The following is a 19,696-nucleotide window of genomic DNA, read 5'->3' as shown; positions in this document are numbered from 1 at the left end:
GTCGACGGTCCCGATAGGAGCCGCTTATCTCATTCTCAGGACATGACGGATTATCCAAACTTCCCGTAGGCCAATCGCAGAGTTGCCCCTGGAAGCCACCGGCGGTTGACAGTTTGGCCTAACACTCATGAGGAGCACTGGCCCGGGGGGTGATTAAATTCCTCGAGGTAGTTATGCCCTATGCTTTTTATTAAGTTGTTAGCAAATATTAACACCAAAGTTGGGTCTTGTCAGATAAGCCTTAACACTAAGATATTTACCAAGGGGGTCCCCATAACAACCCGGAACGTGTTAGGAGCGATCAGTTATGGAATGAAACACCGGTAGCCGAAACTAAGGCGACAACAGCGGAACAAATCACCCGGCAAAAATGGCCTTCCGCTATTTACCAAGTATATAGGTGCGTTAAATAAATAGCAATTTAAATAGGATGATATCAATTGCCCATGTTATCACATGAACCAGCTGGCACCTGCAACTAGCAATGCTAATAAATTAGTGGTTGAGCAAGCCTAACTTAGCCAAACAATATTTGCTAGGAGAGGAGGTGTTTGAGGTTTCATGGCAATGTTTGATGGCCTATATATCAGGTGGTAGGCAACGGAGATATAACGATAGAACGAATCATCTAAGCATAACAAAGCTAGAAATGGTGTCAAGGTCACAATCATCATGCCTGTAATTTCTTCAGAGTGGAAATGTTCCTGATCTCTTCAGCATGAACTCACCGGACTCCTCGAACTCATTTCCGGCCCCAGTAGCTACCCAAAAGAAGCAAACATCTAATAAACACCATCAATAGATGATGCAACAAACAATATGATGCATGTATGCAGAGCTCCAAACATGCACAAGAAACAACCCTACTCATACTACAAAGTGCCACCTCATCACCACATGACACTTTTACATAACTGCTCAAAAGTGAAATCGAGTACCACCATTGGATTCCTTGGAATTTTCTACCGCAATTCCATATATCATACTTCTATTTTTTGCTTGCACAAAAACACCACAAAAATCAAAAGAAAAACTACACACGATCAAACTACAATAATGTCAAGAACAAGGATTGTTCTTGAACCTGCCAAATTTGGCATATACTAGATTAGGCAGATTCCATTTTAGGAATTATTCTAGAAATGGAATTTATCACCTCAACAGAATAATTAAAAATAAAGGAAAAATAAAAAACTACTAAACCTAATCAGACACGGGCCCACTCGTCATAGGTCCGAGGGTCCCTAGTGCATGACATTTGGGCCCTCGGCCCACTTGTCACAGGCACACACAGCACACAACATACAGGAAAATTAAAAAGGGCATGGTGGGGGATCGAACCCACCACCTCTCTCTCTCTCTCTCACACACACACTCTACCACTAAGGTGAGCCCGTGTAGTTGCACTACAGGGGAAAATGACTAAGTGCTAGTTGCACTACAAACCCCACAGAAATGCACAAATAAAAGGGGGAGTGCCACGGTTCGAACCCGTGACCTACCACTAAGGTGAGCCCGTGTAGTTGCACTACAGGGGAAAATGACTAAGTGCTAGTTGCACTACAAACCCCACAAAAATGCACAAATAAAAGGGGGAGTGCCACGGTTCGAACCCGTGACCTACTGCACTCATTCTGGCTTTGTGCCACTGCGCTGGCTACGTGCGTCTGCTCTATTAGGGGCAACGCTGAACACAAACTAGCCACATCTAAGAGCACTACACATGGGAAAAATCAAAAATTTAAAAGGGTTTGCGCTGGGTTCGAACCCACGACCAACATGTCGCTACGCACGATTCGAACCAATAGGCTAGGAGGGGGAGTTTGCTCTAATGGGGAGACTATCGTAGGTATAAAGGAAAATGGGGCTCTCCTCTGCTTTAGCAGAGAACATCGGCGACGACGCACACCGGAGCAACGCACACACACGCGGGCGTCACGCTGGGAAAACTACTGCGGGGTTCTACACAGGATCTACCACGCTGCTACGCTGGCTACGCTGCAGAGGGGTTCACGGCCACGCACACGCGGATGCACAAGCGAACGAGCGACTCTGTTGCTACGCACTACGTGGCCACTGGTGCAACAATGCTGGCGCGGTAAAGCAGAGAAGGCAAGAGGGAAGAGGGAGGAGGTGCTGCGCTCACCCAGGGTGGAGGATAAGGTCACGCGCAGAGGAGAGGATCAGCGGCGTCGACTTCGTGGTGCTGTAGTCGAGGAAGCTCGCCGGGGTTGAGGAAGAAGAGGCTCGTCGTCGGGAGCGTCGTGGCATCGACCTTGGCGCCGGATCTCCACGGGAATGGAACTCTCGTGGCCACCGCGTGCTCCTGGCAGGGTCGGGGAGGAAGGAGACTGCGTCCAACGCTGGTGATGAGCTCGAGCAGGCGCAGGTCATGGCACGGTGGTGGATCTGGGACTCGCCCCGATGGCGCAGGAGGGGAGAAGAGGGGATATACATGAGGGTTAGGGTTAGGGGAGCACCGGGGTGGCTTATAACCCTCGAGCCCCGAGCCAGGGCCGTCTGATCGTGGGAGGAGGCGATCGACGGTTGAGCTCTGGTCGTACAGAAGCTGACGTCGAAAGGTGGACGAAGCGGGTCGTCGGCTGGGCCTGGGCCGAATGCAACAGCGCTATAGCTGATCTCTCTCTCTGCACTCTTTGCAGATAAAACATAACTCATGTTTTGAAATAAAGCCAGAAGCTAAAAGAAAAGGAGAAAAACAAAAATAAAAATATATTTGGGCTTATAAAAACATGGTCCAATTTTTAAAAATAAATTGGGCATTTTGAAGAATAAAATAAATAAATACCTTTTATTTAAAATGAGGCTTTGTTTTTAAGTAAAACAAAGGGAAATAAAAAACTAAAACCAGAGGGGCTTCCTCCAAAATTATGAAAAGGATTTATAGGAAAAGATGAACATTTTTATAGGGGAAAACATAAGTTTTTAAATCTGCCACAAAAGAAAATAGAGAGGAGAGAAGGGGTTTTCACCCTATGGTGCAACTAGTGGGTCTTGAAATGCATTTGTTGCACCCACACCTCAACAAACACAAAAGCACATCCACATAACACTTGCACATCACATCAAGGTTCACCCACATCAACACAACAAAAACAAAAGGAAAAGATGCAATGCATGAAGGCATGATGCACATAAAATGATGAACAATTGGGCTCACCCACTCATCATACCATATCTAGGTTGCCATATAAGGAACGATTACAAGGGGGGAAAGAATTGCATTAGGGCTGTCACAACTCTCCCACACTACAAGAGGATCTCGATCCGAGATCTTTGACTTGAAGAACTCTGGGTACTCGAAACGGAGGTGGTCCTCACGCTCCCAAGAGGCTTCTTTATCTGAATGATGTGACCATTGCACCTTGAGGAACTTGATTGACTTATTGCGGGTCTTGCGCTCAGTCCCTTCAAGTATTGCTATCAGATGCTTGTGGTAGGATAGGTCAGGCTGGAGATCAATATACTGGAGATCAACTGTGCGCTTAGGAGTCTTGGAGCATCTCCGGAGCTGAGAGACATGGAATACATCATGCACATTGGAGAAGTTGGATGGAAGCTCTAACTGATATGCAAGATCACCTCTCTTGCCAACAACTTTGAAAGGACCAACAAAGCGAGGAGCAAGCTTTCCTTTGATGCCGAAGCATTGAGTGCCCTTCATCGGAGACACTTTGAGATACACAAAATCATCGAGCTGAAAAGTCATGTCATGATGCTTGCTACCGTAGTAGCTCTTCTGACGGGACCGAGCTGCTTTGAGATTATCCTGAATGACACGACACATTTCTTCTGCTTCAGCAATCATGTTATTCCTAAGAATCTGACGCTCACCAGTCTCTGACCAATTGAGCGGGGTACGACACTTCCTGCCATATATAATCTCGAATGGGGCCTTGCCTGAGCTTGCTTGAAAGCTGTTGTTGTACGAGAACTCGGCAAACGGTAGGTAATTTTCCCACTTCATGCCAAAAGAAATCACACAAGCTGTGAGCATATCTTCAAGGATCTGATTGACTCTCTCCATTTGACCACTTGTTTGAGGATGGAAAGCTGTACTGAAACGGATCTTAGTACCCATTGCCGTCTGAAAGGAATCCCAGAACTTGGAAGTAAAGATGCTTCCATGATCTAAAGAAATGAGCATAGGAACATCGTGCAACGAGACTATCCTTGACGTATACAAATCTATCAGCTGAGCTGCCGAGATAGACTATTTCATCAGTAGGAAATGAGCAACTTTGGTCAACATGTCGATGACGACGAATATGGCATCGTTGCCTCTCTTGGACTTCGGAAACCCAGTGACAAAATCCATTTCCACATGATCGAATTTCCACTCGGGTATAGGCAAGGGATGGATGAGACCTGCTAGATGTTGATGCTCTGCCTTCACTCTACGACACACATCACACTCGTTCATGAATTGAGCAATTTCAAATCTCATGCGAGTCCACCAGAAGGTATGCTTCAGATCCTAATACATTTTTGAGCTTCCTGGATGTATCGAGAGGAGGGAATTATGGGCTTCATCCATGATAACTTTCATGAGCTCTCCTTTCAGAACGACAAGCGGTCCTCGAAGAACAAGGTATCTATGTCATCAACACGGAAACACTTATATTTTGGAATGCTCTTTGCCAAGCCAATCTTAACTTTCTTCACCATCACGTCAAGAAGTTGAGCTTGTCGGACTTGGTCTTCCAAGGTAGGAGAAATCTGGGGATTAGCCAGAAATCCATGAGGTACTATCTGAAGGTTGAACTTCCTGAAAGATTCACAAAGACCAGGCTAGAGAGGCTTCAGAATGAGACTGTTGCAGTAAGCCTTTCTGCTCAAAGCATCTGCAATGACACTTGCTTTTCCTGGAGTGAAGTCAATGCTCGGATTATAATCTTGGATCATTTCCACCCAACGAGTTTGCTGAAGATTGAGACTAGGTTGAGTGAATATGTATTTAAGACTCTTGTGATCGGTGTAGACTTCAACCTGTCTTCCCAACCAGAGGTGTCTCCAAGTCATCAAAGCATGGACCACTGTTGCCAACTCAAGATCATGAGTGGGATAATTCTTCTCACTTGGCTTCAACTGCCTCGATGTATAAGCTACCACTTTCTTCTCTTGCATAAGAACTGCACCAAGACCTTGGAGATAGGCATTAGAGAACACTTGATAAGGCTTGGAGTCACAGGAGGAGTCAAGACGGGAGTTGAAGTGAGCTTCTCTTTGAGTGTATCAAAAGCCAACAGACACTCTGGAGACCAGACAAACTTCACAATCTTCTAAAGAAGGTTGGACAGAGGATTAGAAATCTTGGAGAAGTTCTCAACGAACCTTCTGCAATAGCTTGCAAGCCCGAGAAAGCTTCGAAGCTGCTTCACATTCTGAGGAGGTTCCCACTCAACAGTGGCCTGCACCTTTGTAGGATCAACTTTGATGCCCTCGACAGAGATGATGTTCCCAAGGTACACAACTTCCTTCAACCAGAATTCACATTTGGAAAACTTAGCATATAACTTATGCTCTCTTAGCTTATCAAGCACGAGCCGGAGATGTTCTTCATGCTCTTCCTCGGTTTCAGAAAAGACCAGAATCTCATCAAGATACACCAAGACAAATTCATTCTTGAATGGGGAGAAGATATAATTCATCATCTGAAAGAAGGTCGGAGGAGCATTGGCGAGACCAAATGACATCACTGTGTACTCATAAGAGCCAAAGCTTGTCGTGAAAGCAGTCTTGGGAATATCTTCTTCGCGATATCCCCGATTCGATCCATTTATTCGCACACCCACACAACACGAAGGCCACCCAGGCTCCGGAGGCCCTCGAACACTGTACTAGTTCATCCACCAACCTCCACGAGATCCATTCCACTAAAGCAGGAGTAGGGTATTACGCTTCTCAGCGGCCCGAACCTGGGTAAACCACCGTGTTTTGTGTCTTCCTTACCATTGGGTGAGTTCCCTGCCATCCCCAGCGAGTAGCGAGCTAGGTGAGGCGAGGCCGAGAGAGATCTATGCACACGCCCCTGAGTTCAAATCTTTAGGGTTTTGTGGAGCCCAAAATCCGACAGTTACCAAATACATTAAGGTTAAAGCTAATGTAATAGTCGATACGCTCTCCCGCAAATGCATGATCATTACGCAACTTGAACTGAATGTAATTGGATTTGAGCATGTCAACAATTTATATGAGCATGTCAACAATTTATATGAGCATGACACTTTCTCTACGATTCCATATGCTAAATGCCATGCTAAAACTTGTTTGGAAAAATATTACATGAAAGATGGCTATCTTATGCGTGCTAAAAAATTATGCATTCCCGAGTCTTCTCTTGGTTTGTTGCTTTTGCAAGAAGCTCTCGGTGGAGGACTCATGGGTCACTTTGGACGCGACAAGACATATGCCACACTATACAACAAATACTTTTGGCCAAAGATGTTTCGTGATGTTGCACGCTTCACCAACCGATGCTCTAGATGTCGCAAAGCTAAGTCAAAAGCTCAATCCCATGGTCTTTACATGCCCCTTCCTATACCTTTTCAACCTTGGGAAGATATAAGCATGGACTTTGTGCTCGGTTTGCCTAGAACAAAGAATGGCCATGATTCCGTGTTTGTTGTTGTGAATCATTTTTCCAATATGGCTCATTTCATTCCATGTCACAAGATAGAAGATGATTCACATGTTGCGAATCTCTTTTGTAGGGACATCTTGCGACTACATGGCATCCCAAAGTCCATTGTGTCCGACCACGACGTTAAGTTCCTTAGCTACTTTTCGAAGACTCTATGCGCCAAGCTTAGAATCAAGATCCTATTCTCTTTGGCATATCATCCACAAACCGATGGCCAAACGGAGGTGACGAACCGGAGCTCTCAACTCTTCTATGCGTGTTGATCAAGAAGAATCTCAAAGAATGAGAAGATTGCATCCCCTTTGCTGAGTACGCCTACAACCGTGCATGACACTTCACCACCCGCAATTCTCCTTTTTAAGTGGTCTACGACTTCAACCCTTTGTCCCCATTGGACATCCTTCCGCTACCACTTCCAGAGCGAGTAGATATGGACGCAAGTACAAGAGAAAGCTATATCAAGAAATTGCATGAAGATACAAGGCGCGTGATTGAACGTCAAGTGGAACGCGTCACCAACAAGCGAAACGCCAACAAGCAACCCATGGTGTTCAAGACCGATGATCTTGTATGGCTAGACCTTCGTAAGGACCGCTTCCCCAACGAACACAAGTTCAAGTTGCTACCCCGAGCGGATGGACCTTTCAAGGTGTTGTCACGCTACAACAATAGTGCCTACTAGATAGACATTCCAAGCGACAAGTACAACGTGAGCGACAACGTCAAGGTCCTCTCTCCTTTCCATGGTGATGACGAACTTGATCCGAGGATGGATCTTTACCAAGGTGGGGGTGAGATGATACGGAGCATCCCATGATCATCCACATGGATACACCTCAAGCTACAAGTTGTCCCATGACAAGAGCCCACACACATGCCGTAGAGACCGAGGTGGCATCTCTCCTTAATGACTATTCCTTTGATACAAATGGAACATGAGCACTACCTAAAGCGGAAACCCTTGCATGCTTAGGTACCAAGATCAAGGTCTCCAAGACACTATGGAAATGGACGCGAAGGCGAACAAGTGAGAGGACTAAAGGAAGGATAATCCAGCTCCCATGACCCGGAACTTTCGGCCTACTCGAAACCTCCAGCCCATGTGCTGCTCGGCAACACCGGGCTTCGCCAACTTTCTGTCCAGCCCGGAACCTGCCTGGAGCTTCCGCCCCCGGAACATCCAGCCGGCTCGGAACTTCTGGCTCCTGCTCAACCTCGGCACCACGACCGACGACATCACTTGAGAAAGCCCGGAACCAGCCCGGAACTTTCGGCGCCCGGAACTTTTGTCCTGACCTGGAACTTTTGGCCTGCCTGCGCGTAGACACTCGAGCCCGAGTGTCCATGGACCCCTTCGGCCTCTATTTTCGACCTAGACTATGAATACTCTTTCCCTACCTTTGTATTAGGGTTAGCTAATGTTTAGACAACCTTTTGTTGAGCTTAGCTCCATCTACTATCCTCCTCCCATGGAGATGTCCTCCATGTGAGAATATCCATAGTGATGCCAAGGCCCCTAATCTAGGGAACATGCCCTCGTGGATACAAGGCCCCTCTCGTAGGGAAGACTACCGCTACATGTATACTTTTGTTGACTTTGGATCATGTACTGAAAGCACATATGCTCCCTTGGTGGTTTTGATAATTCATGACAACATACATTGTCTCTTGGACAACACTTTTACCTAGTATATTTCAGGTATAGTCCCCAGAGAGCCTTGGCTATAGGATCGTGAGGAGAAGCCCCTTGATGCAAGGAAGGAATAGGATTGGCTCAAGCTTCAAGCAAGAAGACTCTACATTTTACATTTGTGACAAATCACTTTGAGTCCATAGGAAAGCCAATATTATTAAAAAGGGTGAGGTATTATGATGAATTGGTTGCTCAAGTGCTTAGAGGTAGCCACCAAAAATACTCAACCATTCTCCCACAAGATATCTGTGTCCAGAGCCATACGAGCAAAATCGGTGCCAACAACAATTTCCATTCAGCCCTACCAATTTTACACTTGACAGAACCTATGCCAAACCCTACCATATCGGTACCACCAACATTCCTATCGGTGCCACCAAGATTCACTGACCAACTTTCTGTTGAGAAGATTTCAAGAATCAAAATTTCTGAGTTTTAAATCGGTCTCACCGAAATTTGCAAACTCGTCTAGGTCATCGTATCAGTACCACCGAGATTCCTATATCAATCTCACCGAGAATTCAAAAGTTGCCACATTTAGTGCAACTCGGTACCACCGAGATTCATTTCGGTGTCACTGAGTTGGGTAATAATGTTATAATTGTTGGATTGTGGGGGATGCCTATAGATACCCCTCCACCAACCTCTCATTCATAGAGGAAGCACTCAGAACACACACACACCCACACACACACACACACTTGCCAGATCCATTTTTCTGAGAGAGCCACCTACTCATGTGTTGAGATCAAGAGATTCCATTCCAACCATTTGAACCTTGATTTCTAGCCTCCCCAACTTTCTTTCCACAAGATCATTCTCTCCTACCACTACCAAATCTGAGAGAGAGTGATTGAGTGTTGAGGAGACTATCTTTAGAAGCACAAGAGCAAGGAGTTCATCGTTCTACCACATCTATTACCTTTTGGAGAGTGGTGCCTCCTAGGTTGGTTAGGTATCGCTTGGGACCCTCCTACTTCGTGTCAACTTCTTCGCGTTTGTTATTCCTAAACTCTACTCCTTACTACATGTGCAAAGTATTTACTTTCCGCTGCCATATTTGTTGAGTAGCATGTGTAGGGTGCACTAGACTTGTTAGAATCGCTAAAATCTGCCAACCACTAAAATTGGGAAAGGGCTAGGATTTTAATTTATGCAAGTAGTTTTTTCACCCCCCTCTAGACACCACTTCTATCAATCTCACAATTGGTATCAGAGCAGGGTCTCCATAACCTTGGTTTAAACATCATTGGAGGAAGATGGATGTGCCTAGTTTGGGGAATATTAGTTGTAGAGTGCCTATTCTCAATGAGGAATATTTTAGACAATGGAAATATGAAATGCTTGATATATTTGATGAATTCCATTTGCGCAAGTGTGTTAAATATCCCTATGAGCCTCCCATTGATCCTTAGCATCCTTCTGATGATGAAGAACTTGATATGCCTGGTAATCCTAAAATTGTAAATCTAATCATTAGAGGATTGCCAAGAAATGTGCTTAATCAATTGCACAATTTTGATTGCGCTCACACTTTGTGGAAAAACTTAGAGAAAATATATCCCGACTATACCTTGAAAAATCTTGTTATCATTGTCCATAAATGCATTGCCTTTCACAAAATGAAACGAACCGATCCTAATTTTGGTAAATGTCTATTTGAGCTCCGTTAACTCATGCGGGCTAAAGGAGATGTCATCACCATTAACAATGTCATTGTTGAAGCCATTCTGTTGCATAAATATGAACATTCTCATAGTCAAAATTCTGATGAAATTCTTGTTTCCTTTGATGAGGATATTTTGTCCCACGATGAAAATGTGGAGCATGGCTACTACAATGAAGATGAAGAGTTTGACATCAATTATGAGAATGAGTAACCTTAGTATTATGGCGAACCTTAGAGACTACATGGCCGGAGGAAAGGAGTGTGTTCTTGACAGTGGATGCACCGATCACATGACCAGAGATAAAGACATGTTCCATGAGATCACACCAAACCGTGGACCTCAAAGGTATGTGACCTTTGGAGACAACTCCAAGGGTAAGGTACTTGGTCCTGCTAAAGTGGCATATCCCATGATAACTCTATTCAAAATGTCATGCTTGTTCAATCCCTTGGATTCAATCTTCTTTCCATATCCGGACTAGTAGACTTTGGTTTCATTGTGCTATTTACGAAAGTTGACTGGCAAGTGTTTTGTAGCGACAATCATAACATGGCTTTACTAGTTTCCGTAGAGGTGTTCTGTACATTGTCGATTTCACTAAAAAAATAAAAACTCCGTACATGTATTATTCCAAAATCTTCTAAAGGTTGGTTATAGCATAGAAGGTTAGGACATGTAGGTATGTGTAACCTTGTCAGGCTCATCGAAGGTGATCATATTCTTGGTGTTAGAGATGTTATCTTTGACAAAGATATACCTTTTAGTGCTTGTCAAGTAGGAAAGCAAGTCGGTGGAAGTCATACCATGAAGAACATCATGACTACAAGAATGCCATTTGAGCTGCTTCACATGGATCTCTTTGGTCCCAATGCTTACAAGAGCCTCCTTGGAAATTGTTATGGTTTAGTCATTATTGATCATTTTTACAAATTTACGTGGGTATTCTTTCTTGATGATAAGTCACAGGTACAAAAGATCTTCAAGAAATCCGCTCGGAAAGCTCAAAATCATTTGGAAGTGAAGATCAAGAAAGTTCGAAGCGACAACGGGACAAAATTCAAGAACACAAATGTGGATACTTTTATTGATGAAGAAGGTATCTCACATGAGTTCTTGGTGACGTACACACCTCAATGAAATGGAGTTGTTGAGAGAAAGAACTAGAATCTCATAGAGATGGCCAGAACGATGGTTGATGAATACAAGACGCCAAGACACTTTTGGGCAGAAGCCCTGGAAACAACTTGTGACGCCACAAACCGACTCTACTTACACAAGCTTTTTGGTAAAACGGTATACGAGCTACTCAGTGATAACAAACCCCAAGTTGGATACTTTCGAGTATTCGAATCAAAGTGCTACATTCTTGATAATCATCATCACACTAAATTTTCTCCTAAATCTCATGAAGGTTTCCTACTTGGTTACTGATCAAACTCTCACACTTCGCGTGTCTGCAATAGCTTCACTCCAAAAGTTGAAGAGATGGTAGATGTGAAGTTTGATGAATCTAATGGTTCACGGGTCGAACAATTGCCAAATGTTGTAGGAGATAAGGAACCTTCGGAAGCCATCCAAGATCTACCTATTGGCAAGATTTGTCCCATGGAGCTGAAGGAAAGTACTTCATCAATTCAAGTGGAAGCTCCTACTTCGCATCAAGGAGAACCAGAAAACGACATGGATGCATCCACAAGCGGTGCACGAGATGATGAAGAAGAGGAAGAAGTACATCGTGATGATCCACCTCAACCTTCCTCAGCACCACCTCAAGGAGATGACACCGTCAATGACAACGTGCAAGATGATGATGATGATGAAGCTCCACCTTCCAACAAGAAAAAGCTATCACGAGTTCGAGCAAGACTGGGCAAAGATCACCCGCTAAATCAAATCTTCGGTTACATTCAAACCGGGAAAATCACTTGCTCTAAATCTCGTTTAGATAACTTTTGCAAGCATTATTCATTTATCTCTACCTTTGAGCCTTTTAAAGTAGAAGAAGCCCTTCAAGACCCGGATTGTGAATGCCATGCATGAAGAGCTACACAACTTCGAGAGGAATCAAGTGTGGACACTTGTTGAAAAGCCCTATGTCGAGAAAAACATCATCAGTACAAGATGGGTGTTTCGGAACAAGAAAGATGAAGATGGACAAGTTGTACGCAACAAGGCGTGTCTCGTAGCCCAAGGATACACGCAAGTCGAAGGTATGGACTATGGTGAGACTTATGCCCCTGTTGCTAGACTTAAAGCCATTCACATTCTTCTCGCTTATGCCAATCACCATGATATTACTCTTTACCAAATGGATATCAAAAGTTCTTTTCTAAATGGTTAAATTGAGGAGGAGGTTTATGTCAAACAACCTCCTAGCTTTGTGAACCCCAAGAAACCTAATCATGTTTACAAACTTCGTAAAGCTTTATATGGTGAAAAGGGTTTTGAGATTGGAAAAACTGACGCAACCTTATTCACTAAAAGAGTTAATGGAGAACTATTTGTGTGCCAAATATATGTGGATGATATTATCTTTGGTTCTACTAACCCATATTTTAGTGAGAAGTTTGGAAGGTTGATGTCAGAGAAATATGAGATGTCAATGATGTGTGAGCTGAAATTCTTCCTTGGATTGCAAATCAAACAATCGAGAGAAGGCACGTTTATCTCTCAAACCAAGTACACCAAGGACTTAATCAAGAAGTTCAATATGCAAGAGTGCAAAGGTATGATAACCTCCATGCCTACTAGTGCACATATTGACCTCACTAAGGAGGACAAACCGATTGATCAAAGAGTTTATCGATCAATGATTGGTTCATTGCCATATCTATGTGCCTCCCATCCTGACATCATGTTGTGTGTTTGCATGTGTGCTCGATACCAAGCGGCACCTAAAGAGTGTCATCTATTGGCTGTTAAAAGAATCGTGACATACCTAATACATACACCAAACTTTGGCATATGGTATCCCAATGGATTTTCTTTTAATATTGTTGGCTATTCCGACTCGGACTATGCCGAAGACAAGGTTTATAGAAAATCCACCTCGGGTACATGTCAATTTCTTGGGAGAACTCTTGTGTCTTGGTCATCCAAGAAACAAAACTCGATATCTTTATCTACTCCCAAAGCTCAATATATAGCCGCCGGATCATGCTGTGCGCAATAACTATGGATGACTCAAACTCTTAAGGATTATGGCATTCATGTTAGAAATGTTCCATTATTGTGTGACAATGAAAGTGGTATTAAAATTGCCTATAATCCTGTGCAAAATTCTCAAACAAAACATATTCAAGTGCGACATCATTTCATCTATGATCATGTTGGTAAAGGAGATATAGATCTTAAGCATGTTCATACCAACAAACAATTAGCTAATATCTTTACCAAACCACTTGATGAGAAAGCATTCTGTCATTTGAGGAGTGAGTTGAACATAATTGATGCTTCAAACTTGAGCTAGACTCACTTGAATGCATGCAAGGGCATGAGCTTGATTGTCCATTCCATCATGCTATTTATATTACACTATCTTATATCCTGGAAAAATATGCTCCCTTGTATTGCGTCTAACCTTTTGTAGGTACTTGGAAGAAATACACTCCACAAGATTGCCATCAACTCACATCAAAAGCAATCTTGTCATAGCCAAGTATCAACAACCCCTTCTTCGGAGATGGAGGAAGAGGGCAACAAAATCATATCCTTGACAATTATATGATAATGAAGTTTACTCATGTTATTTGGATATATTATGTTCTTCCTTGCATGACAAACCATTGTAGGTGTAAAGTGAACCAAAACGACAAGGATAGCTCCCAACTCAAGATGATCATCATCAACGTTGAGCATCCACGACAAGTTCACCTACATGCCACGTCATCAACATCATTCGAAGGTATGTACTCATATCCTTGATAAAGCTTTGCACCAAGTCATGAGGTAAAGCAACTCAAGTGATATGAAGACATTAAAAGCTTAATCAAAAAATGGTAACCCCATTTTGCGCTTAACGATGAGTATGACCTATGATCAAGCATTCTTGGTTGACTCCTCAAGTCAAATACTCTAATATAGGTGACCTAGTCACCGCCCCACATCTAGATGGAGATTCTTGTAGGATTCACATTTTCATTGCATGCTTTCTTGGAACCATACAACTCTCATCTATATGTATGTGTATATTAAAAAAATGTTTTCTCTTTTCCTTTTAGTCTATGGATATTTTCTGTCTATTTTAAGTTTAGGAGTTGTTATTCATTGCAACTCGGTTTCACCGATCTGGGAAACTCGGTCTAACCGAGTTATCCGAGAGGCCCGTTAGCATTCTCGGTTCTACCGAACCATATGGCCTCGTGACTCCAAAAATAATCACTGCCTAAGATTTTCAAATATTTTCTGGAGTTTTGCCTTAGGGGGAAAAATATTTTCAATGGTCCCAAGTTTCATCACCTTCTAATATCTTATTGAACATTTTGGGAAACAAAATTAGTTTTAGCATTATTTACGAGGGGGAGAAAACCTTGGTGATCTCATACAATATAAGAGGGAGAATCATCTAGGATCCCTAACATAGTGGGAGATAGTTCAAGGAACTCTTATCTATTCTTTAGGGGGAGAAAAGTCAAATTCAAGGAACCCTTATCAAGAGAGAAGAATCAAGGATCCTTTTATGTGAGTGATCCCTTACCCTTTGAAATATTTGGAAATTAATGCCAAAGGGGGAGAAATATCAAAGCTTCCAATAAGCTTAGATAAAGGGGGAGAAATATCACCAATAATCTTACATAAAAGGGGATATATATCAAACCTTACATATTCAGGGGGAGTAACACCATTAAGGGAGAGAGAGATAAGATTGTTCTATTGCTACTTTTAGATTGACTTGTCTCACCCTACCTACTCCCAATATCTACATGCTATGATTGAGGGGGAGATGAAACTTACATATTCATCCTTAGGGGAGAAAGTTCTAAATTCTCTTGGAGACATAACTATAATCAAATCCTATTTTCAATATGTTCTCCATATCTTGGTACTTTTGAAGCTCTTTGCATCTTTACAGTAGAGTACTCTTGTGTTATCTGACATTTGTTTTCCCAAGTGTACTTCTACTGCTAAGACGCTCAAGGACCTCAAGGTAAGTATATGCATCATATCCTCGTTCATGATGATCTCTTGTCTCTTGCACATATTGTTTGCAAGAGTGAGTCTTAAACATGGAAAGTCTTCTTTCACATATGTTTGATGCATATAGCCAAGATTTATATGGCTTGTCTTGTCCTTCTACCATGTGTGTTCCCATGCAGTCCAAAGGAACCATCCTTTAAAAAGGGATTGCACACATTTAGGGGGAGCTTGTACTAGTCATGTATCTTTCAAAGTTGTCATATTATAATGCCTATATTTATTTGAAGCTTTTTTTATATGTTTTCATCAATTGCCAAAAAGGGGGAGATTGAAAGCACATATGCTCCCTTGGTGGTTTTGATAATTCATGACAACATACCTTGTCTCTTGGACTAACACTTTTACCTAGTATATTTCAGGTATAGTCCCCACAGAGCCTTGTCTATAGGATCGCGTGGAGAAGCCCCTTGATGTAAGGAAGGAATAGGATTGGCTCAAGCTTCTAGCAAGAAGACTCTACATTTTACATTTGTGAGAAATCACTTTGAGTCCATAGGAAAGTCAATACTATTAAAAGGGGGTGAGGTATTATGATGATTTGGTTGCTCAAGTGCTTATAGGTAGCCACCAAAAATACCGAGCCATTCTCCAACAAGATATTTGTGTCCAAAAGCATACGAGCAAAATCGGTGCCAACAAAAATTTCCATTCGGCCCTATCAATTTTACACTTGACATAACCTATGCCAAACCCTACCATCTCGGGATCACCAACATTCCTATCGGTGCCACCGAGATTCAGTGACCAACTTTCTATTGAGAAGATTTCAAGAATCGGAATTTCCAAGATTGAAATTGGTCTCATTGAGATGTGCAAACTGGTCTAGGTCATCATATCGGTACCACCGAGATTCCCATATCGGTCTAACCGAGAATTCAAAAGTTGCCACATTTAGTGCAACTCGGTACCACCGTGATTCATTTCGGTGTCACCGAGTTGGGCAATAATGTTGTAATGCTTGAATTTTGGGGGATGCCTATATATACCCCTCCACCTACCTCTCATTCATAGAGGAAGCACTTAGAAAACACACACACACACTTCCCATATCCATTTTTCTACAAGAGAGCCACCTACTCATGTGTTGAGATCAAGAGATTCCATTCCAACCATTTGAACCTTGATTTCTAGCCTCCTCAAGTTGATTTCCACAAGATCAATCTCTCCTAACCCTGCCAAATCTGAGAGAGAACAATTGAGTGTTGAGGAGACTAGCTTTAGAAGCACAAGAGCAAGGAGTTCATCGTTCTACCACATATATTACCTTTTGGAGGGTGGTGCCTCCTAGGTTGGGTAGGTATCGCTTGGGAGCCTCCTACTTTGTGTTGTGAAGTATGAACCTAGATGTTTGTAAGGGCAAGGAGATCGCCTAGCTCATGAAGATCTATCGTGAGTGAGGCTAGTCCTATGTGGACGGAAGCCATGGTGGAATAGACAAGGCCGCTTCTTCGTGGAAACTTTGTGGGTGGAGCCCTCCATGGAACCTCGTAGTCGTTACCCTTCGTGGGTTGAAGTATCCACTAACATGGACGTACGATAGCACCACCTATCGGAACCATGCCAAAAATCACCGTGTCAACTTCTTCGCGTTTGATCTTCCTAAACTCTACTCCTAACTACATGTGCAAAGTATTTACTTTCCGCTGCCATATTTGTTGACTAGCATGTGTAGGGTGCACTAGACTTGTTAGAATCTCTAAAAGCTGCCAATCACTAAAATTGGGAAAAGGCTAGGATTTTAATTTATGCAAGTAGTCCATTCACCCCCTTTAGACACCTCTTCTATCAATCTCACATGTGTCCCCATGTGTTTATTTGAATCTAGTGGATGTGTGATTTGAGGATTGTTCTTGAGTTCTTGTGTTTCTCTTGATTTTCCCTCTCTTCTCCCCTCCAAGTGTGGATCGACCATCACGGGTGTGCCCAGTATCACATCCTAGGCATCATTCTCTTTGTTTACTCCTCCCTACAGCTTCTAGACACTAAAGGACACGACGAGGGCACCACGGCATGCCAAAGGCCCTGGCTTGCCAGCCAAAACCACTTTCTCGAGTGCGTAGTCGTACTCGAGCGGTTTGTTCTCGCACGTCCGTCAACATCGAGTCTGTTAGAATAAATTCGAGGTACGCGGTCGATCCACCGAGGAACAAGCAATCACAGCACGATGACGACACCAAAATTTGTTAACGAGGTTCGGCGAACTCGCCTACTCCCCGGGGCAATGACTACGGGCGCTCCTCCCCGAGATACCACAACACCGGCCACCCGAGCGCCGGCACAAAGCCGCCGGCTCCCCCTTGCGAGCCTGTCGCTATCTAGTCGTCATAGGTTACAACGTGGGGTGCCTCCTCATATATAAGAGGCCAAGGGTACGACGTGTCCGACTACGACACTACATGTATCCTACCCACACTACAACACCAAGTCCATATGTAACCCAACTCGTACGTCAATATTCGACACAACTCTAACAAACTCCACCTTGGCGAATATTTTCACCACTTTGAATTTGTCCATGCATCAAACTTCCATGTACTCCGGACTTGTGTTGTCTTCTTCGTAGCTTACCGAGAGCTACCCGACGAGTCTGCCCCAGACCCGCCGCCTCCGTGGGAACCTGCTGCTACTCCTGCAACTCCAGTCTCCGTGACTCCACCTGCAATAGTGCTTCCTTGCAACTTGTAAAGATGCGAAGCCGTCATCGCTCCAATCATCACGGTCACCTTATCTTCCATGATTTCCATGGTCTTCTTATCCCGATCACAACGGAATACCATACCACCATCATGAAGAACTCCAAGCGAAATTAGATTCCTCTTTAGCCCTGGCACATGCCTGACTCCCCGAAGCATCCGCTCAACTCCGTCAAACATCTTGATTTTAATGTCACCTACTCCAGCAACACGATAACCAGTGTCATCGCCCATATAGGCTAAACCAAAATCACCAGATTTGTACGAAGAGAACCACTCCTTGTTGGGTGTCGCATGAAAAGAGCAATCTGAATCCAACATCGACGCTTCACTTTTGGTTGACCGCCTGTCTGATACTACGAGGGCATCACTACTGCTATCTGAGTCATTACCATGAATTGCCATATTAGCACTTGACCCACCATTGAGCTCTGGACAGTCCTTTTTAATATGTCCTCTCTGCTTACACTTGTGACACTGTATTTTGTTTTTCTTTTTCTTGTTCTTCCCTGCCTCATATCCCTTCCGCCAATCTTCACCCTTGACTAGCAAACCTTCACCATGAGAGACTTCGATCGCATTCTTCTTTCTCATATGATAAGATAGCAAGGCCACAGTAATATCCTCATTCTTGACGGTCTCCTTGCCGTGCGTCAAAGTAGTGATCAAATGGTCATAGGACGATGGCAATGAACAAAGAAGCAGAATTGCCCTATCCTCGTCGTCAATCGTCGCACCCAAGCGTGCTAGATCTGTCACGACTTGATTAAAGGCGTTCATATACTCCACAAGATCCGACCCATCCTGCATCTTCATCCCATACAACTTTTGCTTTAGATACACCTTGGTCGTCGCAGTCTTGGACATAAATTGACTTTCCAGCTTCTCCTAGATCTTCTTTGGCGAATTCTCATCCATCACATGATAAATAACCTGGTCCGACAAACACAACCGTATAGTTCCGGCTGTCCTCAATTGTAACTCCTCCTAGTCCTCAGCCTCCATCTTAGCTGGCTTGACTTCCTGCAACAACGCCTTCAAGCATCCCTGTTGTGCAAACACATCTTTCACCCTTGTCTGCCATAACCCAAAGCTTCCAGTCCCGTCGAACTTCTCCACCTCAAACCTGGTACCCACTGGCACCATGGTTCTTTGTACGGTTGACTGTGTGAAAAAATACCTGAGTTATCCCCGTGATGCCGAAGTACACAAGCAAAAAACGACGTGGTCTCGCCTCCGTGCACTAGTAGCAATCCACCAAAATAAATTGGCCTTCCACGTGGTCTACTCCTAGGCACAAATCTGGATGCTTGATGCTAATTTGATTTGCCAAAGCCTGATGCTTTTCGATGTATGCGTAGTCGATTAAAAACTGATGGATTTTTCTTCCGATTAGATCTGCTTGTTGCCTCGTCCCTTGCACGGTTGCCTTCTTTTATAATTTGCTTGTACGTCTCCAGGAGTCCGGCTCGGCTACGAGTTGTCTCGGGACTCGGTCCCGTTTTTGTCTCCAAACAAATCTCTGATGCATGCAACGCTCCAGTCCCAACTCTCGTGGGATTCACCTCCACACACGTCAGAGCCTAGTCTCCAGAGCATACACGCATGCTTTCCTTGAACCTTGCACAGCCACTGTTGCTCCTGGGCTACTCGTGACCACACAAGGGCATTGCCCACCAAGCACGCACGCGACCAGCCCCACCTGGGCCAGCCTTGCACACGCATCTGGTGACCACCGCGCATGTACTTGTTCCGCTCGGATCAAGTCGCCACGAGCCCA

Source organism: Hordeum vulgare, chromosome 7H (genome assembly GCF_904849725.1).
Source record: "Hordeum vulgare subsp. vulgare chromosome 7H, MorexV3_pseudomolecules_assembly, whole genome shotgun sequence".
NCBI classification, from domain to species: domain Eukaryota; kingdom Viridiplantae; phylum Streptophyta; class Magnoliopsida; order Poales; family Poaceae; genus Hordeum; species Hordeum vulgare.
Note: the sequence above shows the minus strand (reverse complement) of the source record.